The following is a 23971-nucleotide window of genomic DNA, read 5'->3' as shown; positions in this document are numbered from 1 at the left end:
CTTTAAAGAAAAAAAAGATTATTGTGTACTCCTGAAAGAGTGAATTCAGTGGCACTTAAGTTCAGACATGTAGGTGACAAAAAGATCAGGTTGGGCAGGCCCAGGTGTGAAAGGTCTTCTGTTGCTGTATCAATAAAGGTGCTCCTGGACATTATTCTCTGAGACAGCAACGGTCAAGGCAGAGCATTGGCTGCAAGTTGTTCCTGTCTACCCACTCCTGGGCTAAGGGCACTCCTTTTTCAAAGCGGCCTTAGATAAAGATTACGAATTATGAATTGTCCATTTGAAGCAATTATTAGCCATATTTAAGAACGCACACGGAGAACTTTTTGTTCTGTACTGTCAAAAGAAGGATATTGTCAACACCGTGAATCTACCATCTATCATTGCCACCATACATTTTTGAAGAATTTTAATATCTTCTAAATAGTAAAACTGAAAGCTTTTTTTTAAAAAAAGATTTGCTTGTGAGATGGAGTAACACGTCGATTGTCGGTGGCAGTGGGGAAATGAAACTGTCACATCAATTACAAAGGCTGCTAAGTTGCCAGCAGGAAAAGCATTGATTCTCGGTGAGTTCAGATCTGTAATTTCAGATACCATTGTCATCTTATTGAATGGAAAACTTTGAAAAGAAAATCACTTCTCCCATTCACAACAATACCCATCACCAGAGTCTTGAAAGGAACTGATAAGATGGAAATTTAATTTTGAAATGCTCTCAGCTGTTAATTTTTATTTTTTGATTTCTAATTTAATTTTCATTTCTCTTTTCTTTGAGGTATCTATTCACAAGACTCAATATGACCACATAGTCCTCTGCAAGTTCATTTCAGTAGATAGGTAAACAAGAGTGATTCGGGATCATGATGTTAGTATCTTCAAACATAAGCATTTATTTCTATCAAACAGTTTAAATTCTGGACATATTTTTTCCTATCCTGCTGCTATCTCTACTAAGGCTATACGGTTTCTTCAGGAAGTAGAAACTAAGATATTTAGAAATCATGAAAAGTCTTTGCTTTCCAGGAACCAGATCAAACTCTTCAAATTAATTCAGGAAGACTGAGAAATCCCAAGAGGGGTGACCACGGAGGTGGACAGAAGGGGGAGAAGGAGACAGAGGGCAGACAGGGGCTGAGAACTTTTGGGGATGGGATTCTAGGGCAGCGTGCAGCTCCCCACCCGCCTGCAGCTCAGCGGTAACCCAGAGCGTCACGGCGCCGGCCATGCGGGAGCTCAAAGCAACAACCACGGCCCATCCAGGGACAGGCCGACGCCCAGAGCAACAACCACGGCCCATCCAGGGACAGGCCGACGCCCAGAGCAACAACCACGGCCCATCCAGGGACAGGCCAACGCCCGAAGCAACAACCACGGCCCATCCAGGGACAGGCCGACGCCCAGAGCAACAACCACGGCCCATCCAGGGACAGGCCAACGCCCGAAGCAACAACCACGGCCCATCCAGGGACAGGCCGACGCCCAGAGCAACAACCACGGCCCATCCAGGGACAGGCCGACGTCGGAAGCAACAACCATGGCCCATCCAGGGACAGGCCACTGCACACACAGTCCCTCATTTCACCTTAAACAAATGAACTCCCAATGGCGAGTGTTTAGGCTATCAAACTTTGTAGTGTAGCAACAGAAGATATTCATAGAAAAATACACTTTTTAGAAAATAGCTGAAAAGGATTGATCTCAAAAGATAAAAGCGTAAAAATTGTAAGAAACGGACTTTAAAACAAAATATTGGCCCAAACATATAAAACTTCATTTGAAAAAGTCACCTATCCAAACGTCAATGAGCCAGGTCCGAGCCCGAGGCCAGGCCTGCGGCCCCTTGCATTGGCTTACCTTTGTGCAGCTCTTCAAGGCCCTGAGCGCAGTGGCCAGGTCACAGCTCGAGCTGTCCTCGTCTGCAAACAGCTCCTCCACGGAACCAGGGCTCTTGCTCTCCATGTCTCAAATACCGGGTCCAGCGACTCCGGGAGCTGCCTCTGTTTCCCCAAAGGCTGCTCGGAGAATCGCCTGTGCAGCCGTGGCCACGGGCAGGCTAGAAACCGGGCCTTTCAAGCAGCCGTCGCCGGGGCCCGGAGCGGGGCCCTCCTCGCCTGTGCGGCACAGGATCTCGGTGTAGACGTCGTGGTCCAGCGGGGCCCATCGCGGCTCAGCTCCTCCTAAACCCGCCGCACCAGGTTGGCGACGAGGGCCGACGAGGAACGGCGGCACAGGTTGGGCTCCACCAGCCCGTGGCAGAGCGGGAGCCTGACCAGGGACATGGCCGGGAGCCCCTGCCGCTGTGGGCTGAAGAAAGCGAGGGTTCGAAAGCCAGCCCAGGCGCCTTCCACTCTTCCTCAGGGTCTGCACGCTTCCTGCTTCCTCTTCCGGCCTCGTGCAAAGATGGCGCCCTGCACGGCCTCCGCCGCCAAGATTCACTTCTGAGCCTCTCTTGAAGCCGCTGCATGGCCGCATGACTGCATTTGGATAATGCATGGGCAGTAGAAATAGCGTATGGATCTTTGAAGCCTGTCACAGGCATCTCCTGTGTCACTGCCCACACTCTGTGGAATGACTGTGGACGCCGTGTTGTTTAAGATGCCATGTTCTAGGGAAGATGCTTACATTGCTGAGCCGTTGTGCCTAGCCAAAAAAATGCTCCATAAAAAACACACATTTTTGTCTGGCCCATGAGATTTGGCAGTTGTTTTTCACAAAAGTTGGAAATTTTTGGTTCTGAATAATACAGAATACCTGTGGAAATTAGAAATATTACCTAATATGATCAAAGTATGGAAGATATGGGAGAAACAATAGTATTTCTACAAATAGAACATTATAAGATTTTTAGACTCATTTATTCACCCAATGAGTTGAAGAACTCAGCTCCGTCAAGTGTTGCTTGTGCATCACTCTTCGTAGACTTACTGGAATGGAAATAGGTCCTAGTATTTCAACTGCTCAGCCACCAAGAGGGCTCATGCAGTCCATAGTCGCCTCCTAGAACATCTGTCTTTTTGGCTTTTCTGTACACCTCCGGTGTTTAACAGCTTGATGATGGACTTGAATAGCATGTTGGTGTGACACAATTATTTTTGGTAAAAGATTTATTTATTTATAAGTCAGAGACAGAAAGGAAGGAATTGAGAGAGAAAGAGCCTCCATCCACTGATTCACTTCCCGAATGCCTACACAGGCTGGCCAGGGTTGGGCCAGGCAGAAGCCAGGAACCAGGAGCTTCCTCCATGTTACCCACGTGGGTGCAGGGGCCCAAGCGCTTAAACCATCTTCTGCTGCTTTCCCAGGCACATTAGAGGGAGCTGGATTGGAAGTGCAGCAGCCAGGACTCAAACAGGCACCAACATGGGATGCCAGTGCTGCAGGGGGCGACTTAACCAGTTGTGCCACAGTGCCAGCCTCTTACCAACCACATTGATGTTTTAATTGGTGGCGTTAGTTTATGTGTGTAGACTTTTGATGCAGAGGAAAACAATCTTCCCATAATGCTCTACTGATTCATTAAGAAATTCCATGAAGCTAAATAGACACCACTTTTTGACCTTTTTTGCTTCTGTGAGATGTAATTACAGTTTCTAAAGTTTTCTCCTTAGAAGCAACTTTTAACGTGGTGACAAATGGCTAGTGATTCATTACTGAAATATGCGGTAGTTTTGGCATTTCATTTCACAAGCTACTGCATATCTGGCCCACACAGAGGACATATTTGAAAAGTCATCAGTTACTTCCTTTAACCTTAAAATCTTAACTGTGTTTTTGTGCTGGAAAATTGAACGACTCATAAGATGGCAATAAACAGATTTTAAAATAAAGTTAACCTAGGGGCCGGTGCTGTGGCATAGGTTAAGCCTCTGCTTGCAGTGCCGGCATCCCATATGGGCACCAGTTTGTGTCCTGGCTCCTCCTCCTCAGATACATCTCCCTGCTTTTGGCCTGGGAAAGCAGCAAAGCATTGCCCAAGTGTTTGAGCCTCTGCACCCACATGGGAGACCTGGAAGAAGCTCCTGGCTCCTGGCTTGGGATCAGCCCAGTTCCAGCTGTTGCGGCCATTTGGGGAGTGAACCAGCAGATGGAAGACCCCCCTCCATAAACTGTACCTCTCAACTAAGTAAATAAAACCTTTTAAATAAATAAATAAAAGTTAACCGTACTCAGGGAAGCTTGTCCACTGTGCCTCCTGTTTCTTTCAGGCTCATGTATTTATACAAAGTGCTCCATGATAGAAAGAACCTTGATCTAGAAAACTAGATCTAGATTTTCTTTTGGCTCCTCAAAAACTTTGACCTTAGAAGAGATTTTCACAACAGTAACTAACATTTGGATGGTGCCTGAAAAGACTCAGTTTTTTTCATATATCCAAACATATCTGTATGAACTAGCTAGAATCACAATTTTAGCTTACTGTAGATTTCTTTGAGCTATCTAAGTGGTTCAAGTAAAACGTGTCACAATGAAATTGTGGTGATTGTGGGGTCGTCACGGTGGCATACAGGTAAAGCCGCTGCCTGCAGTACCGGCATCCTATGTGGGCACTGGTTTGAGTCCTGGCTGCTCCACTTCCAATCCAGCTCTCTGCTATGGCCTGGGAAAGCAGTAGAAGATGGCCCAAGTCCTTGGGTCCCTGTACCCACATTAGAGACCTGGAAGAAGCTCTTGGCTCCTGGATTTGGATCAGCGCAGCTCCAGCCATTGTGGCCAATTGGGGAGTGAACTATCAAATGGAAGATCTCTCTCTCTCTCTCTCTCTCTCTTTCTCTCTCTCTATCTGCCTCTCCTTCTCTCTCTGTATAACTCTTGACTTTCAAATAAATAAATCCTTAAAAAATTATGATGATTGTGCTTCTGAGTTAAAATATCCATCCATGAACATGGATAATGATATCCATAAAATAAGTTAAGTGTCAACTAATTATAAATGCAAAGAGCTCTATTTTCTTTTACTAAAATTTGCTACTTTCAATATTTATCTTAAATAGGAAAGCAATGTCTAATTTTATAAGTTTTTTTCCATCAGTTTATTATTTATGACTAACTTTCCCCTATGCTCATGACATAGCCAATCTCTGGCCACAAAGAGCAATGGTTACTCAATCTTTGCCTTCTTTTTTGTAAAAATACTCATTAAGCCAACCCATGTTTATTTCATAGTAACTTACTGTGATAAATTCAACCCTTGGGAATATTTATTACCAAAGAGATGAAATCTGATCAGACTTTCTCTAAAGTAAAATTTCACACATGAAAACTGGGTAAATTAAATTAAAAGATTTGGATTTGATGTCCTCTTAGTCTGTAGACTAAGGCCATGAAAATAGAGTTTTTCTGTCTTCTTCTTCTAACACCTGTATACTTAGGGCCTGAAATAAAGTAGATGCTAAATAAATACTTTTGAATAAGGCAAATCATCTTTTCTGTTGGCTTCTAGGGGAAATAAATCTTCTACTTCTATGAATGATTTAAAAATAGAATGTTTGGTGAATATAAGTATGAAAGGAAGATGAAAGTTGTTCAAAGCAAAATGAAGTAACACGCGTTAACATTAATAAAATAAACAGATAAAACCAAGAGGTAATGAAGGCAGAGTTCCTATGCCTGATTGCTTGGTTATAATTCACATGAGAGATTCTGACAGAACCACAAGTTTGCATGGGGCAACAGTAACCTTATACAAGAAATAGTGTCTACACATCTGCCTATTAACTGTTAATCACAGACTGATGTCATCCTGATTATTAGCTAAGGGTACCCAAAGAGTATTGTTTCAAAGTATCTGATGTAATCGCCCTTTGTTTTTGCCCTTAAGCTTCCTGTTGCCCCTACCTCTTTGAATGCACTCACAGTTTATTATGGTTCCAGTTTCCCATTTCAGTGCTCTGCTATTCTCAAATAAGTACTAGCATTCTTTGGATGACCTCTCTCTTATTGTTTGGCTTTTTAGGTTTACATGAGTTAAGAGAAAAAATCAGTTGAGTAAAGAAAATGAGAATACTACAGTGCAATATGGGGAGAAAACCACAAATGATCCTGTATCTATGTCTTTCTTCCAATATTTTGCTTTTAAGTGCTTACCAATGAAGATGTTAATTAAGTGTGGTCTCTGGCATAATAAGTTTGATATGAATAAGGGGAGACTTTAAATCTGAAGTTCTTTACATTACAGTGAAATGAAATGACATTGACAGGAAAGGTGACCATTTTGATCAGGTTGTACTGCTTGGCAAAATGATAACTATTTATTTGAAAATACCAAAAATATCAAAACCTGGAATATTTTGTTTGTTACTATAATGTTACTTCTGTCTAAATTGAAGGATGAGTTTATTTGCATTTCGTCACCTTCTTAGTGTAGCGCCTAATCCAGTACCATGAATAACAGCTAGTGAAGGGACAACAGAAGGGGTGGTTTGGGAAAATCTAAGTTTAGAAATTAAGAGATTCATCTCTGGAATCCAGGTCTGAATACTGGATTTGCCTCTGAATTGTAGAATCATAGGGAAATTGTTTTATTGCTGTAAATAATATTTCATTATCTGTGAAAAGGAGATTAATAGTGGTTATTCCACAATTCATAGAATGAAATGACCTAAGTGAAGAAATACTGCTAGCTTAGCTAGAATCAATAACAGCAACTGCTATTTTAATGGCGAACAAGAGTCTCAAACCTTGAATTACCAAAGTTTTAGATTTATTGCATATGCTATGAATGAAAATGAGCTCAATACTATCTGTGAGTTTGAGATAACTCCTTCTTGGGGTGTTTTATATAAATACTCAGCAACAGCATGGTAATGCATCTAAAGCAGAAAGATGTAGCTCTGCACAAATGGTGGCATCACTGCTAATCAAGACAGCATGGCGGTCATTCAAGTATGTAGAAGAAGAGCAAGAGTGCCTTGACCATCCAGGAGACCGTTCCTGTTTCCATATAGATATCAGGCTGAGGGGCAGTGGTGCATGCTGTTCTCATGGGTAGAGAACAGGGGTACAGCAGCACAGTGAACTAAAAACAGGAGGTTATGCTTTTTAAAAAAGGCTCCTTTCTTTTTAAAAAGTTTTAAATTTATTTATTTTCACTTTATTTTAAAGAAAAAGAGGGAGAAAGAGAAAGAGAAAGAGACATTGAGACAGAGAGATCTTCCATCCACTGGTTCACTCCTCAACAGCCTATGACAGCTAGGGCTGGACCAGGCCAGAACCAGGAACCTGTAATTCCATCTGAGACTCCCATGTGGGTAGCAGGGACTGAAGTTCTTAAGCCTTAACCTCTGCCTTCCAGGGTGCACATCAGCAGGAAGTTGCATGGGAAGCAGAATAGCCCAGGCCCCCAGACATGAGATGTAGGCGTCTCATGGGGTGACTTAACCTTTGCACTAATTGTTAGTCCCAGAAGGTCATTCTTCATTTACGTTCAGGTGATACACTATAGTTTATCTAGTGGCAAAAACCTAACTCTCATTATCTGAAATAAAACGTAAAATTGGGCCAAAATGGCTATATGTTGACTTTTTATGACTCATAATCCATCTGACCAACTCTAACTCACAAGGAAGAAAAGAAATTCTTTTGAGTCTTGGCCACTTCTATTATGCCTTTTTTTTCTTATCAATACCTCTTAAATGCTTTCTTTAATATATACCCAGACATTTAAAGGAGCATTAACATTGCTTTCCCTCAACTATTTGAAAAAAAGAAGTGAGATAAAACTTCCTTTTTCAAAATTTTCATTTTTATTTATTTGAGAGACAGAGGGAAAGAGAGAAATGGAGAGCCTGTCTCTCCCCAAATGCCTACCGCTGAGGTTGGGCTGAACTGAAACTGAGAGCCAGAAACATCACCTGGGTCTCCCGCCCAGAGGAGTAGGAACCAAATTATTTGAGCCATCATCACTGCCTCCCAGCATCTGCATCAGCAGGAAACTAGTTGGAGCCAGAAATGGATAGCAAACCCAGGTATCCCTACATGGAACATGAGTGTCTTAACCACTAGGCTAAATGTCTACTCCCAATGCCAAAAAATTCTGATGATGACATAGTGTATAGGGTTTTTTTTTTCAAACAAATTCTTTCATAATTGCACAGTATTCCAATGCATGATGGAAAATAACTTGTTCACCAGTCCTTAATTGATGGACATTTGAGTTTAATATTTCCATTTATGACTATACTGTAATAAATAACTTGTGTTTAAGTCATTTCATAGCTTTGCCTTTTTTTTTTTTTTTATTTGACAGGTAGAGTTATAGACAGTGAGAGAGAGACACACAGAGAAAGGTCTTCCTTCGTTGGTTCACTCCCCAAATGGCCGCTACGGCTGGCGCTGCACCGATCCAAAGCCAGGAGCCAGGTGCTTCTTCCTGGTCTCCCATGCCGGTGCAGGATCCAAGCACTTGGGCCATCCTCCTCTGCCCTCCTGGGCCACAGCAGAGAGCTGGACAGGAAGAGGAGCAACTGGAACTAGAACCCGGCGCCCATATGGGATGCCGGCATCACAGGCGGAGGATTAACCAAGTGAGCCACGGCGCCATCCCCAGCTTTGCCATTTTTGAGAGATATTTCTAGAAATGAGATGGCTTGGGGTAAATTCATGTCTGATTTTTCTAAGTACTCCCAAATTCTCCTCCAGTAAGGGCTTTACGAGGTTGAAATCCCATCTGCAGTGTATGATAGCTCCTGCTTCCATATATTTTTCTCAACAGATACATGTGGCTAATTTCTGACTTTTACCAATCTGACAGGTGAAACTTGATACCTCTCTATAGTTTAAATTCTTTTCTTTTATTGTGTGTGGAGTGAGGAAGCTTTTCATATGCCAGGCAAATATTTCTTCTTGTATGCTCTCCGGATATCTTTACCCCTTTATTTCAGGGAGTTGTTGATCTTTTTTCTCCCTTAATTTGTGGGACCTCTTTGTATATGATATTTGTGGACATGCCTTCCTGAAGTATTTAATTCATTTTTTGACTTTGCTTATAGGGTTTTTTCTTTTCTTTTGCTTTTTCAACAAAAGTAATTCTAAAGTATAGCAAATGTTTTAATCATTTCTCACATTATTCTATATATTGAATCATGATTAGAAAATATTTCCTACAACCAATTTAGAGAATAATCCATCCATATGTTAGTTTATCTGTGGTATTCATTTTGTTATGTTTTCATCTGTTATCTGTAGTAGAACTTATCCTAGTGTGGAACTGAAGTGTTAGTATGATTCTATCTTTTCTCAAATGACTAACTAATTATACTCACATGATTATAGGCAATCCAGATGTTTCTGGGTCCAATATATATGGATTTCAGCTTCTGCAGCATAGTTAAATAAATTCTCCCTCAATAACATGGTTCAAATATTAGTCACTATAATATATTTGAGCAATTATATAAACTTTTCTGCTACTTCTTCAGTTTACAAATCACTATATAAATGAGATACATCATGAGCCACACATCTTTTTTTGGAGAGGCAGAGAGAGACAGGTAGATAGAGAAATCTCACATCTGGTTGTTCAGGGTAGACCCAGACCGAAGCCCCAAGCCAGGAACTCAACCTGAGACTCTCACATGAGTGGCAGGGACCCAAGTTCTTGAGTCATCACCTGCTGCCTCCCAGGGTGTGCATCAGTAGTAGTCAGAAGCCGAGTCCAGTCTAAAATCTAGTCAATCTGGTATTACCATTGTAGGCACCCCAAGTACATCTTAACCATTAGGCCAAATGCTTGTCCCAGGGATGCACATCTTGATCAGAAACAAATCCTACTACTCCTTTCAAAGGCTGTTATTAATTGGTCACATCTATTTTTCAGTTCAAACACAGACAGCAAAGCATATAGTTGTGTTGCCTTCATGTCTTCGAGTGAAAAACTCATGTGGCATTTTACAAAAAATGTATAATTGGGAGAAAATTGGTCAACAAAAATGAGATGTGGTAAAGAAATAAAAGTGATAACACTATAAGTAAATCTGAATAAAACATAAATAGAATTATAGAGGAAATAGCTTACTGTAGAAATGGGACAGTTACAATTTTCATGTTGATTATTAAGATTTCTTAACTTGATGTAAACTTGTATAGTCATTTTTTATGTTAGCATACCACCATGCAGGGTGAGGACTGCTGGTATTAAAAAGTTGACCTTTCCCTACAGTTTTAGGAGTTCTCTTTCTATCATATATTAAGTTTCTGAATGCATTCAGAACTGGTATTGGAATCCCCATTCAATTCTGTTGGTTTGTCTGTCTCTTCAAGCACCAACACACATTTGAAATTATAGAAACAAGTACATTGACTTTGTTTTTTTTTTTTTCCAAAATTAAACTTTTCCAAGCTCTTTTTTATAAATAATCTTGTTCCAGAATATAGTGATATTTGTACTTCCTCCTTTTTGAATTTCATGCATTTATTTATTTTCCTTGTCTTGTTATCATGGCTAGGACTTCCAGTGTAACACTGAATAGAATGAATGACAGTAAGCATCCTTGCCTTGTCCCTAACATTGGGCAGGAAGTCGTCAGTATTTAGTAGTAAGTATGATGCCAGCTCTAAGCAGCCCCATTCCTGCCTACTGGTTTTATTAGCCAAAGAAAGATTCCGTATTCACTTTGCTGGGTGTTTTAATCAAGAATTGCAGTTTTCTTGGTATTTGTTGTTTATTTTTCCATGTTAATATAATCATCATTTCTAGTTTAAAGCATCATCAGAATTTTATCAGAATTATGTTAATTTATAAATTAACTTGGAACTGATATATTTATGATATCGAGGCTTTCAGTTCAAAAACCTGATAGTTCAATTTTTTAAAGTATAATTTGCAATTTTCAGTAATGTTTTAAAGTTAATATTTTGCTATATGTTAAGGCTTTGCCTAGGTATTGTAACTATTTTTCTTGCTATTATCATTGGGCCTTTTCTTACATTTCTGGCAGTTCTTGCTTATGTATATATATATATATATCATTAATTTTTATATGCTAATTTAATTTTCTTTTCCCTTATTAAATTCTCATTAACTGTAACAATTTTTGAAAAGTTTAATTATAACACATTTTAATAATGATAACTTTATCTCTTTCTATTCTTTGGCTTCTAATTGTTTTCCTCTGGATGCCTTGGGTAATATCTTCAATATCATGTTTAATGGAGGTGATAATTACAGTTTCCTTGACTTTTATTGGACAGTCTCTTTCTTCCCCATAAAATACAATACCGGACTTTGGGTTGCGGTATAAAATTTGCTGAAAATGTCATTTGAGTTCTTTTTCGCTTGCTTTTTTGTGGCTAATTAGCCTGGTTTTAAGGAGTTTTAGGGAAATTAAAACAACTGCTACTACCGTGATCATGTCACAGGACGTTCCCTAAAGGTTATATCATTTTATCTGGTAAGAGAAGCAGAGAGAGAAAGAGTGGCATTTCCTTTACGATTGGAGACGATGAATATATTGAAGAGGTTGCTGGCCTGATGGAGGCAGGAGAGAGGCTGTTCAGCCAATTAATCGAAGATAAACCACTACGGAGAGGTCAGTATGCACAGCAGCAGTCAGTGCTGGGATAAGTAGCAAGATGGGCAAATCCTTACAAGCATGGGAAAATCAAACAGGAGCCAACATTAAAATTCTATTTTTAGGAGCAATATTTAGAATTCTATCTTTAGATCACTCTAAAAGCTCATTGGAGGCACCAGGTAACCAGGGGATTAAATTGACCACGTATGAGATGGGGACTCCTGTCCTTTATCCTTGGAGACACACTGCAGGCTAAGTTGAGGCTCAGTAACAAAAATGAACGTGTCACTTATTTAAAATCAACTACGAAGAGACAAGTGAGATGAATTTTTCATTTCTCCAAACTGCACGCATTCACTTAGATAATTTTGACTTCTTATGTTTTAGTACTTCAAATTTAGTAGCAATGCTATCTTCTCTGAACTAAAACTCCTAGTTCTTGCATTTGTCCTCCAAATCTTCTTGGCGAATAGATGTGAATCATCCAGTCTCCAACATATAAGTGAATGACGAATATCTCAAAGCAAATAGAAGAAATAAGCCCTCAGGGAATACTATGGTTAATAAGCAGAAGGGATTGAGGATGAAATACCTTCGTTTTCACACACAAATGTGCTTATGATCAAACCAGAGATTTGCAAATTGCCATAATCCCTCAGAGTTAATAATCCTGAAAATGCAAGGGCTTGTATGATATCAACAGCTTTCATTCTGAGATTCCAGCTGCGCCAGTCTCCCTTAAGCAGGTTCAGATGAAGGGATGAAAACGTGAAAAGCGGGAGGAAGAGACCCACCTTCTTTCCCATCACTCTGTGGCAAGCGTGGTATCAGTGCCTTCTGAGGTTTTGCTGAATCCACAATGCAGCTTGCGTTGTATCTTGTTATCCTGTTCGACTCAGTCAAATCTTTATAATTTTTAAATCAATTTTAATAACAGTAATTTTGATCATTGAAATTTTCCCTTTCTATCTTTAGGTGTAAATATGATACTAATTCAAACATAAACTCTTTTTTTTTTTGCTTTACTCGAGGAAAATAATACTTAAATCTACAGAGTCCATGTAATATTTTCTTTCTTTCTTTCTTTCTTTCTTTGGCCCATTCCTTTATTTGAAAGGCAGAGTTACAGAGAGGCAGAAGCAGAGACAGAGAGAGAGGCCTTCCATCTGCTAGTTCATTCCCCAGATGACCCCAATGGACAGAGCTGCGCGGATCCAAAGCCAGGAACCAGGAGCTTCTTCTAGGTCTCCCATGCGGGTGCAGGGGCCCAAGGACTTGGCCATCTTTTCCTGCTTTCCCAGGCCACAGCAGAGAGCTGGATGGGAAGTGGAGCAGCTGGGACTCAAACCAGCACCCATATAGGATGCCAGCACTGCAGGTGGCGGCTTTACCCATTATGCCACAGCGCTGGCCCCCATATAATATTTTCAATACTGGTTGTTTTGCTTTGAACACTATGTTACCCAACTTACAAATGTAGGAAGAATATGCATGAAATGAGAAATTTTGCCTGGATATTGAAACCTCTGCCAATTAGAACGATTGGGGTAGATCTGGGGATGTCTGGAGAAATCCAAGCAATATTTGACCTGGAAGCCCTGGAAACCAAGGGGCTGGCTTCCTCCAGGAAAGTTACTCCCAGGGTTCTTTTTGCAGAAGGCAGAAAGTTTGCCAGACAGCTGTTCCTGAGGGCTAGGTTTTTTGTTTAGTGTTTTTTATTTTATGTGTGAGTGTGCATGGAAAAGATCTTGAAAGCCAAATATTTGTGCTGCAGTTCTTTTCTTGTCCTGCCTCTCCCAGACACAGAAGCCAAGAAAACATTCTATTTGTGTGCACCACAGGAACCACAGTCATAAATACAAGTAGATGGCTAACCGGCAGGCACTGACTATATGAAAAACAAAAGCAAGACACTTAATTTATGGGAAAAAGAGAGGCGAGAAAGAAACATGAACATCAATCTCTGTCTCACTATTTCACTTGAAGATTAGGTGAACTACTCAAATTCTTTTAATCTCATTAGCTTCACATGGCCCTTTGCAAGAAAATATATATTTCTGTGTCCTCTGATGTAAATTCCTAATTTTGGCTGAAATGGTAGAGAATCTAACTATTGCTTAGCAAAATATACATGACACTCATGCCCAAGCCTACACCCGTAGCAACAACAACAAAAGCCAATTTCATATACACAATGATCAGACCAGCTGGATAAATATGTAGGGATCTAGCTACGTGGATGCTACTTTCATCTGATTTGTAAATTTAATGTTTTTAGAAACTGCATTATCTCAGAAAGAACACAATTTTGTCTCGACATCATTTTCTACTCTTTGGTAACAATAAAAATGTCCTGTGTTAGAAAGTTTTTTTTTTTTTTTTTAATATGTCAAGTCCGGGCTTTCTTTGAAAGTATCCCATTAAGTAAAACAAGAACCTCTGAGACCTATGGACTTTCCTAGGCGTGGGAAAGGAGGGTTATAGGAGTGGCTGATGACTTGCTCTTCAGGTTCACTCTTCCTATTGGAACATGATCAAGAGAAACTTATTGGAAGGGCTTCACTCGTGTGTTCAACGTGAGGTTCAGTGTGCAGTCATGCTAAAGACACCTCCTAGATAAAATGCAAAATACAGGAAATCCTTCAGAAAAAGCTTCCAGATGTCATAGAAAGTCCATTGAAAGAGGAAATACAAAAGAACTCTCGCTTTCCTCTAACCAACTGAGGCACTGTCAGAGAGGTAATAAGGGGACACAGGAAAGCCACATAGGGTTTCACAGGGGAGAAAGAGGCTTCAGCTGTGATAACTGAGAAACTGGGTGAGATCGCATGTTGTGGCTTCTACAACTGCACAATCCTGTGATGTACGCATTATAGCAACAGCATGTTTGCTGTGGTAATATTCATTGTAGGGAAAATTACCATGTCCTACACAGAAGCAAGGATTGTGAGGACCATGGGAACACACCCATGCTCATCACCTGAATGTCCTATTCAGCCACTGTCATCAACCCAAAGCTCGTCACCTAGGAGGTGTTGGGGCTTTGCCAAGGACTCAGCAGTTTGCCAATGGGAAATTATCCTCTGGGCTGAGCAGCTCCTGATTCATATCATCAAACCACATCAGTGCACAAGTCATTTAGAAAAGCTGTTTCAGTGCACAAGTGCTTGCAGGAAGGAGAGAGATTAGACAAAGGAGCAGAATAATAATGTTAAAATTTAAAAGCCCATTAGAAAAGGAACACAGACCAACCAAGAAAATACCATGATGCTGTGCCCAAGGTTGAAGGAAAGTCTGGTGTCCTGACACCCTCATCCAAGTAATCACCCAGAGCAACAGGCGGTTGATAGCTGTCAATAGGAAGTGAAAACCCAGTGACAGAATCTTATCTATTTTAACGGACACCTTCCATTTCCTTTTCTTCACTCAGGCATGGTTCCTGTCCCTTGCAGAAGGAAATTCGGCCATCCACAGACAGATACACTGTGAAATGCTGCCTGTCAGACTTTATTAGGAAACAGCATCTGCCAGTCTTGTGATTTTGTGCTCGGAGGGACTCTTGTACAGAAACCCACGCTTAGCTCTATTAATGACAGATTCTAACAGGTGTTATTTTCCTGTCAAACTTTTCATTCCTCTTGTGACTGCAAGGCAGAGAGCAGCTCCAAACTCAGTTTCGAAGAAGTTTATCTTCTGTGTCTCCCACATTCTTACATCCCTCCTCCCCCGTGAGGACCATGGGAACATACCCACGCTCATCATCATCACTGTGGTATTCGGATTCCTTTATGAGGATCCCTTCTGACCCTGAATCTTCACTCTGTCTGTCTGTTACTCTGGCTTCTGCTCTGTTCTATCTCCACCCTCCAAATCTCCTGTTCTCCATCTCCTTTTACAGCTATGAATGGGATGTACCAGGTGACATATTAATTCTTTATGAAATATGAGTGCCTTCATTTTCCCAAGCTGTGGGTTCCTTCTAACCTGTAGTGGCGACTCCAATTATTAGAATGGTAGGCTCTGAAGCTTTCAGGTAGGAAAATGATTTTTAAATATGGAACTGTCCAAAGGTACTAAAAGGATTTACTAAAAACTGTGATGGGCCTTTCTACTGTAATAGTTGAGGTTTAGTCCACCTATAGTAGTCAGTCATGGTAGGATAACTTTTCCTCCAAGCCATCCCTTAGGATTTAAAAGCATTTCTGCCAAAATTAAAGAAGTTTTGGGCAAATGTCTGTTTTATATAATGACTAGAAAATATTGATTTGAGTGACTGGTGATGAACAAGTTGTATTACCCATGCATGTAGACAGGTGGTGTGGTGTCAGGAGTTTGTGCCTTCCTGGCTGTCAGCCTCTCAGTGCTCCTCAGATACTCACTGGTCCTAATTGTTAGCATGAGAAATCACCCAAAGCAAAAGTCCATTCTGTATGACATTATCAGGGATTTGTGTGTAAAGTAACAATCACAATGTATTTCTTATTATTTATCAACATCAATTTATATTATCTCATATGAGTATTTCAAAGTGATTTAACAGTTTGAAAACAAATAGAAATCAAGTCTCTCCTAAGAAATCTATTTGAAATATTGTAAGTGTATGTTTGGTATGTTTGCAAGGAAACTGATTTATCATATTTGCAAGTTAATTGACCTTAAGTCTGATGTAAATGTTATCCTCTCAAAGGTAAATTAAAAAGTAGATTTAAAAAACCAAATACCCAAGTAGATCATCTATGCATCTTTGAGTAATTTTGTCTCTAGAGAATAATTAATTTGCATGATTTTTTCTCAGCCTGTTGGTTAAGGGACCTAATACTCTCACAATGTTATTTACTTAACATGGACATTTACAAATAGCTTAGCATTCATACTCAGAAACATGACAAAGACTACATCAAAACTAGAATTAAAAGATGTTTATTTCTGTGCAAAACACTTGGAAACCCGTGCATATTACTGTTCTTTAAAAATTTTATAGAGGCACAGTGGCACAGTGGATTAACACCCTGGCCTGAAGTGCTGGCATCCCATATGGGCGCTGGTTCTAGTCCCGGCTGCTCCACTTCTGATCCAGCTCTCCACTTTGGCCTGGGATAGCAGTAGAAGATGACTCAAGTCCTTGGGCCCCTGCACCCACGTGGGAGAGCCCAAAGAAGCTCCTGGCTCCTGGCTTCGGATCGGTGCAGCTCCGGCTGTTGCGGCCAACTGTGGAGTGAACCATGGGATGGAAGACCTCTCTCTCTCTCTACCTCTCCTCTCTCTGTGTAACTCTTTCAAATAAATAAATCTTTAAAAAATTTTGATGGAATAACACATATTATGAAAAAAATCTATGCATGGATTTTAAACTTTTTTCATTAAAATAAATTTATCTTTTAATTCCAGTTTTCCATGAACTTTTTGAAATCCTGGGGCTTTTGAAAAGATGATTTTCTGCTACATAAACGAGATCAAAATTATTACCAGAAACATAAGATTATATTCCTAAGAGTGACCTCATTTATTGGAGGATATATCTGATAAGGCTTATATCATGCCTGTACATGTAACAATGAAACTTTTATGCATACTATCAGTTGATAGTGCTTCATATTTAGAATGCCTTTTGTATAGGAAAACATTAAACTCTTTCAGTGGTAACATGTTAATCACTCCTTGGAGGCTTGATTTGGACATAACCAGGGTTTGTATGTGGGGGGTGGGTGGGTGATCTAGTCTGTCATCAAAAATAATACATATATATGTGTGTGTCTATATACGTGTGTGTATGTGTGTGTATATGGCTTTGCAGGGGGTTGGATGTGATGAACTACAAGCAACTTTATCAGCCTCCTGCAAAGGACAATGATCTCTTTTGGGGTTTATAGCCACTCCCTTCTGATACTATGTAAGAATTTATACCTCTTATCTCTGGTATGTCATTTCCACTGTGATTATAATTATGTTATTTATGTATATAATTTTGGTTTTTATGTATATGATGAGGTCTTTGGTTTTTTTTTTTTTTTTTGGGTAATTGCTTTTTCAGAATTTGAGATGCCAATCTGAGTTGACTCCTGTAATTTAAAAAAATTCCTTAGAATCCCATGGTAATTTTCTTACTACATTTTGCATTGCTTTTTCTCAGTTTTGGGTCACTGATCATCAAGAATAAATGAACATTAAGCTTTTATACTTTTTTCATCTCTTGAGTTAATCCCCAATTTTGTATCTGATTTGGTCTTTAAAATACTTCACATTCTTGAGTTAGGGAGACTATAAATGCTAAACAGTGATCCACTGTCTTATATTTAGGTTCACAAAGTTCCAGGTAACCTAGACATTTAGAGGCAAAAAAAGTAGTTATGAGGCCCATGTTCTACATTGGAGTATCTGAGTTCAATTCTCAGCTCTAGGTCTTGACTCCACTTTCTTGCTAATGTAGGCCCTGGAAGCATCCATGTTGGCTTAAGTATTTTGGGGTTCCTTCCATCATCTACAGGGGAGATCTGCATTGGGTTCTCAGAATCTGGCTCCATTTCTGGCTTAGTCCCACTGTTGTGGGCATTTGGGAACTGAACCTATAGATGTTATTTATATCACTTTACCTTCCAAATAAATAAGCAATAAAAATTAAAAATAAATAAATAAAAGCAAAGGCAGAAGGTGCATGGCAGGAAGACTTCTAGAAGTCCAGAAGCTTTTCCAACTTCTGTATTGACTTTGACTTTGTTGAGCCATTTATAATAAACTTAGTTTAGGATTTTAATCAACATCATGCAGTCAATTCTAGACACTGAGTTAAGCATAGACTCTTTTTAGAATATGCTATTAGGACACAATTCCATGACTGTGTCTCATGGTCATTTGTGAACTTACCAGATTTGCCAGGATAGCTATTATAGAAATCCAGAAAGAAATGCCTATGATGATTTGTTATCTGTGCTGTGAATATATTCAAAGAAAAGCAATTTATTTCCTTGGGATTTTTCTGGAACTTTCCTTCACTTTTCTATTAAGGCAACCACAGTAGTTATTTCAATTTTGTTCTTTCTTTTTCTGTGGCTTCTATCCTTTGCTTGCCCAGTACTGTCAGAGATAGCAATTGGACTTTTATTTCTTTACTGACTTCAACGCAGATGTGAAGACAGAAATGAAGGATTTTTCTCTGCCCAATAAAGTCCTTCTCATCCAATAAAATAAATAATGCTGTTACTACCCTGATATATTGTATAAATTGACCTCAGAAATAAAGTAAAAAACTTGACCTGTTTTAAGGAAAAGGAACTAATTATGTATCAAGATGTGCCTGAAAATAAGCAACAGTCATGGCAAATTATTTGTCAGCATGTTGCAATCTAATCCTTCTTGCTTTCTATGAGCTTGGAGAGTTTGTAATTTACTCTGCAGATAATTATGTAACAAGAAAGTCATTTTATTTTTTCTTGCTTAGCCAAGTGAATATAAATAACAACAACAAAAAAGATTATATGCAATTGTAGAATGTTAGAGTAAGATTGCTTTTTGTCAAAGATATTCCAAAATCAAGATATAAAAACCCCATTACCTCAAATTAGTGATTTCCCAAAAGTTAAATAATGGGTGGAAAGTTAATCTTATACTATACAAGATGGTGAATTTCAAGGATTAATAATTTTTGTCAGCTTTGTTATTTTTAGGATGATTTAAATTAAGAGATCAGCTGTACACAGCTATATTTCATTGTATCTTATTATAAGAATTCTCAATTTCACCAGAGACTTCCTATGGACTCATTAAGAAATTATCTGATATGTGTTATCAACCAAAGTAATTAGCTATCATAACTGTTTTCTCAAAGTCTCTAACCATTAACTATAAATGCACCTTTTTTTTGAATATTGAAAGCCAAATTGCATTGACAAGTAAAAAAAATACCATATTTTATTTCTGAAAAGAAAGTCATTTCTTTGATATTGCTTTATTACTAGTCCAATTAAATTTTCAGCATAATGAATAAAGACAAATGAAAGTATATAATGTCATACAAACAAGATAGCATATATAATGGGAACATGATTAGTTTGTCAGTGGAAGCTCTTTAAAGGTTATCAGAAAATGTGAGGTTTAAAATTGATAGAAACAACTTTAAGCAAATGGAGGGCTTTCTTTGCCAAGTTTGCATGAACTTACATACTGTGAGGCATACATGACAAAGGCCAAGTTTGCTTCCATGCATGTGAGGTTGCAACTTCCCAACACCTACTGCTTCTGCAGCTATGAGCACATTCTGTGGAGACTGGAGCAGATGGATGGAATGAAGATCTTAAATAGTTTTACTGCTTGTATTTGCTTGTCTATTCTCACATTCTTGCAGGCACTCTGCACACACCTTGCTGAGCAAGTACCACACACCACTGTAGTATAGTAAGCACTAGAAATAAAAAGAAAAAACAGGGTGCAAAAGTTGCCTCCAGGAGTTCACAGTCAGTAGAAAAGGGGGCATGTTAACAGTAGAAAAACAATAATGGAAGTACATAAAAACCAGTCATCTGAGGGAATGGAGATTGATGTCCTGGATAGAAAATTCACCTGAGCTGGCTTTGAAGCATTACTAAGAGGAATTGACAGCCAGCTGGTTCTCAAAACATCTATAGGAGTTTGACAGACAAAATTACAAGAAAGCCTAGGATGAGAAAATGCCCAGGAAGATGGAAATAAATTGACTTATTCAGTGAAAAAGGACTAAGTAAGAAGGAAAGAGTGACAGTTACAGAACCCTGGGGAAGAGCGTGTCTGCGAAGAGGATCCAGCTAAGCAGGCAGAAAAAAGAGAAGTCAGAGTTAAGAGGGGACTGAGATGGAGCCTTGTTCCCAAATCCCAGAAAGAGAACATTTCAGAAAGAAGCAGGTCATGCCCTGATGCTGAGGGAAAGGCAAGTTAAGAGCAGCTTAAAAATTACCTATCATGGGGCCGGTGCTGTGGCGTGGTGGGTAAAGCCGCTGCCTGCAGTGCTGGCATCCCATATGAGTGTTGGTTTGAGTCGCGGCTGCTCCACTTCTGATCCAGCTCTCTGTTGTGGCCTGAGAAAGCAGTAGAAGATGGCCCGAGTCCTTGGGCCCCTGCCCCCATGTGGGAGACCTGGAAGAAGCTCCTGGCTCCTGGCTTCAGTTATGTACAGCTCCAGTCATTGTGGCCATCTGGGGAGTTGACCAGCAGATGGAAAACCTCTCTCTCTCTCTCTCTCTCTCTCTCTCTCTCTCTCTGCCTTTCAGAGATCAGCAGCAGTTTACAGGGAGTGCTGAGGGTGGAATCACTAACTACATTTCCCGTTGTGGTGGGGCTGGGGCAGGGGTTACAGAAGACAAAGGTAGGAATTCCCCTGCAAGAAGTTGGCATCATCTCTAAGCAGGGAGAGGGAAAGCTGAAACAAGTGACATGACAGAAGTAAAAGTTTGGGGAAGCAACAGTGTGGAGAATATGTAAACCCACTTAAACATTCAGTATTCTGTGAGATTTTCTTTTTCTTTACCTCTTTATCAAATAAAAAAAAAATAGAGAGCAGTGGTTTAGCCTAGTGGTTAGGATTCCTGCATCCACCTTGGAGTGCCTGGGTTTGAGTCCAGGCTCTGCCTCCTGACCCCAGCTTCCCACCAATGCAGACCCTGGGGAGGGAAAAGAGATTGCTAAAGTCACTGGATTCCTGCCCAGTTCTGACACTTGGTCTGGTTTTTTTTTTTTTTTTGCTTCCTTGTACGATTCTGCAAGTTAAGTCAAAGTTAAGTCAGCCATTGCTGCAACTGCACAGCTGTACCTCTAGCTTCCAGCCCCTAGCTTTAGCCCCAGCCCAGCCTCAGCCATGTGGGCATCCAGGGAAATGAGCCAAAGGATGAGAGATCTGTCTGTCTCTGGTCTTTCCCTCTTTCTGCCTCTCAGATAAACACATTTGAAAAATAAAGATATAAAATACTCAGTAAGATATCACCCCACAGTATTTTGTAAATATGTCAATTTCCTTTTCTGGATGTCGGCAGAAATGACTAGCACAGGTAGTACTTCCTTTTTAGTGACTTAGTTTTAAAGTTAGTCTTGAATACATTTCTAATAAGACGGATGTTGTTATCAAGAAAGCCATTAATTTCTAGCTGTTTTACTAACTACGTACCTATTGAGACACCTGCACCATTTGAATTAACCAGAATAAATAAATGTGGGCTCATAAATTGCTTTCTACAATCTAAAAGACCCCCCAAAATTTTATATTTATCTGGAATAAGGCATCACAAACGGTTTCCTAGAAAATGTAGTTTATTGTACTAAACTAAATCTTAAAATGTGAGCCCATGGAAGGAGAAAATAATGGAAAAGGTATTTTTATGGGAAAGTTTTGAAAAATAGTTTTTTGTGCTACTTAAAATTCATGCTGACAAATGTCAATCAGCAGCCTGACAGACTCAAAATTCAAGCCAATAAGAGAATCAATTAAATCACAACTCTCTACATAATATGATTTGGCTATTTGGCATCTGTGTTCTCAATACAGCCAATAAAATTCCTTTTCCAAATTGAAAAGCAGGATTAAGCATAGGAAAGAGAATCTTTACGGGCTATGACCTCAAGTACATGCTTCTAAGGAACAGGGGATTAAAACAATGTAAATTCCTTAAAATCCAATGATATATTTCATGGAATAAGATGCACTGACTCAAGATTCAACCAGTGTCTTTTCCTGAATTCACACACACACAAAAAACAAAATAATGTGGAGACATTCATTAAGGAAAGATAAGCCAAAGCACTGTGAAAAGATCATAAATTACATTGCCCAAGATATACATTTCTTCAACTATTCATTTTTGTCCTCTTTCCATTAGCAAGCAGGACAGGGAGATAACAAATATAAAGATATATTAATATTTTCCAACCATTGTCAGTGTAAGTAACTAATAAATATCTGTCCTTCCACAAAAATGACTCTGCTTATACATCAAAGATAACCAAAGATTTGCCGATCAAAGAGCACATCACTCATTTATATTCCACCCTATAATCAACAATGAGAATTTGCTCATTGGAAATAACTTTGTAGAATCTGAATTTGGTCTGTCCTTTTTTGCTTCCTTTAACAATTCTGCAAGTTAAGTCAGCCGTGGCTGGAATTGCATAGCTGTGAATCTAGTTCAATGAACTGCAAATGAAAACTTAAAACATCAGAAGATCGGGAATTTATGTAGACTACTCCAGTTCCGATTTGTAATATGACTCATTTCTCCCCCCTTTTCCATATTGTTCAGCGTTTTGCCCTGGCTCTCACTCTTCACTCAGTCCTCTGGAAAATGTACATGATTGTAAATGGCTTTCCCTGCTTCTAATGATATCTTCTTAAAAATCATTGCGTTGTTCCTGCGTGTGGAAAACAGAGACTCAGATGAGAAATTCCAGCACCCAGAAGATTGTTGACCAGGTTAATCTCGGTCTCACGTGAGGACTGGGATGGTTGTCATTTATGAGAGGGAACTATCAAACAGTCTGTCTCTCCTCCCCTTCGCCTTCAGAGACTCACAGGCACCAACTGAAGTCAAGTGCGGTCATTTGATAACCAGTTTAGCATGAGCTGCTCAGTCTCAAAAGTCTTGGCATGGGCTTGGGGAGTAATGGAGGAGGCTTACGGTAATGACAGAGGAGTCACTTGCATTAGGATAACTGTCCTTCAGATAATAATTTTAAACTCTGGACAAAATATAAAAAAAAAACAGAAGCTGGTATTGTGGCCCAGAAGGTTGAACCACCGCTTGCAATGTCCTTATGAGAGTGCTGGTTTAAGTCCCACTTGCTCAGCTTCTGTTCTAGCTCCCTGATAATGTACTTGGGAAAAGAGCAGATGATGTCCTAAGTAGTTAGGCCCCAGCCTGCCACCCATATGGGAGGCCTGAAGGCAGCTCCTGGCTCCTGGCTTCACAGCCCATCCCTGGCCATTGCAAACATATGTAAAGTGAACCAGCAAATGGAAGATTTCTCTCTTTCTCTCTCTCCTCCCCCTTTTCAAATAAATAAATAAATACTTAAATCTCATTTTTTAAAGATTTATTTGATTAACTTGAAAGGCAGAGTTAGAGAAAGAGACAGGAATTGTATGGTTGACTGGATTCACCAAAATTCATTATTTGCTGTAGAGTTGTGCAATTTATTGTATGTAAATTTTACTCAAAAGAAACGTTAAAAATGAAAGAATTCTAGATAAGTTTCCTATTGTGAAGATAATAAATATACATCTATAGAATGAATGAAAAGAACTTATCATGATGCTATGCAAATGAGTACTTGTAGCTAAGGATAAAATATCCAGTGACCGCCATCACCCATGGATTCCAAGAGTGCCACCTCTCAGTTTGGACAGAAGTGAAATTGATGGGATATAACCCGTGCAATTGATTCAAAACATGCTTCTTATGGAGATGCTGATTTTGTAGCTGTGAAGAGTTTGAAAAACTGTT

At 39.6% G+C, this 23971-nt stretch overlaps 1 long non-coding RNA gene and 1 pseudogene across 1 annotated transcript; both read right to left on the bottom strand.

Annotated features, from left to right (window-relative positions):
- Nucleotides 1-1776: 1776 nt before the first annotated feature.
- Nucleotides 1777-12226, bottom strand: LOC138845745 (cell division cycle-associated protein 4-like; annotated as a pseudogene).
- Nucleotides 12227-19395: 7169 nt separating this feature from the next.
- On the bottom strand, nt 19396-20792 carry LOC127492687 (uncharacterized). The gene is made up of 2 exons (XR_007922393.3): nt 20440-20792; nt 19396-19911 (listed from the first exon to the last, which is right to left on the bottom strand). It is a non-coding gene; the product is annotated as an uncharacterized LOC127492687 (long non-coding RNA).
- Between the last annotated feature and the right edge of the window lie 3179 nt (nt 20793-23971).

Source organism: Oryctolagus cuniculus, chromosome 16 (genome assembly GCF_051225735.1).
Source record: "Oryctolagus cuniculus isolate XC-2025 breed Fujian yellow rabbit chromosome 16, ASM5122573v1, whole genome shotgun sequence".
NCBI classification, from domain to species: Eukaryota; Metazoa; Chordata; class Mammalia; order Lagomorpha; family Leporidae; genus Oryctolagus; species Oryctolagus cuniculus.
Note: the sequence above shows the minus strand (reverse complement) of the source record. Positions and strands in the feature narration are given on the sequence as shown.